This window comes from Oncorhynchus mykiss, chromosome 10 (genome assembly GCF_013265735.2).
Source record: "Oncorhynchus mykiss isolate Arlee chromosome 10, USDA_OmykA_1.1, whole genome shotgun sequence".
Taxonomy (NCBI): domain Eukaryota; kingdom Metazoa; phylum Chordata; class Actinopteri; order Salmoniformes; family Salmonidae; genus Oncorhynchus; species Oncorhynchus mykiss.
The window spans coordinates 73,605,980-73,607,267 of NC_048574.1; the positions used below are offsets into that span (position 1 = coordinate 73,605,980).

The window sequence follows — 1,288 nt, forward strand, 5'->3', positions numbered from 1 at the left end:
GGTACTGGTATTAACCATGATATCTGACTGTTTTTAACCCTGTAGGTACTGGTACACAAAGACCAGAGTCCTCTAAAGATATGTCATGTGACTGGAAGCTCAACTGGATTTGTGAGAAAAGAAATGTAATGTGAACATGACAACATACTGTAACATATACAGTAGCCTACAGTGCACATAACTTCCTCCTTAATTTCTCTCTCTCTCTCTCTCTCTCTCTCTCTCTCTCTCTCTCTCTCTCTCTCTCTCTCTCTCTCGCTCTCTCTGCACTGATGTAGATCTGTATCTACAGTATCTGCACTGACATAGATATCCACAATCCTCTCCTCCATCTCACCTCTGATAAACTTTACCTTCTTGTTCATATCTGTCTCAGCATAGATGACCTTTGACATCTTTAAAAATGCCTTCGTCTTTCTTTCTATGTATGTCTACTATACATTAATTCTCTTATTCTAGAATTAATGTGGTCGTCTTCCAACATGGCTGCCCGGAGGCGTCGTACATCAACTGCAGGCCCTCTATACGTTAAGTCTCTGCTTCTAGTGATATCTCTGTCTCTGAGTCATGTGTGTGTCTCTGTCTGTGTGACTAATGTAGGTGTTAACTCTAGCGAAGTATGAACAAAATGACTCAGGTAGTGGTGGCCATGCTAATACAAAAAACAGAAGAAGTTTGCATACTTGTGTATATGTGTGCGTGTGTGTGAGAGAGATTGTTTCAGTGGTTATTGTTAAACCATTTTCTGAAGCACAATATAAATCATGCCACGTCTCTACATGGTCACCTTGTCCAGAGTATATCTCAACACAGTCCTCCTGTCCAGGGAACAGTGATGATGGACAGAACACTATCATACCTGGAAGATATAAGATACAGGAACAGAGTCAAAGGTGGCCCTCTGGTGGATGCAATACTAACTACAGGTACAGCTGTAGTGTTGGTGACAGAGACCTGGGTGGATGTAGTACTAACTACAGGTACAGCTGTAGTGTTGGTGACAGAGACCTGGGTGGATGTAGTACTAACTACAGGTACAGCTGTAGTGTTGGTGACAGAGACCTGGGTGGATGTAGTACTAACTACAGGTACAGCTGTAATGTTGGTGACAGACCTGGGTGGATATAGTACTAACTACAGGTACAACTGTAGTGTTGGTGACAGAGACCTGGGTGGATGTAGTACTAACTACAGGTACAGCTGTAGTGTTGGTGACAGAGACCTGGGTGGATGTAGTACTAACTACAGGTACAGCTGTAGTGTTGGTGACAGAGACCTGGGTGGATGT

General features: G+C 43.1%; 1 long non-coding RNA gene across 2 annotated transcripts in view; it reads left to right on the forward strand.

The window, feature by feature from the left end:
* The window catches only part of LOC118936761, a 3,251-nt gene continuing 1,963 nt past the window's right edge, over positions 1–1,288 (forward strand). Inside the window, exons 1-2 of one of the 2 annotated variants that reach the window (XR_005034229.1) lie at positions 1–125; positions 460–926. This is a non-coding gene — a long non-coding RNA (uncharacterized LOC118936761). Of the gene's footprint in view, positions 126–281; positions 927–1,288 lie in introns of those variants that run through there. The other variant, XR_005034228.1, reaches the window with a different exon arrangement.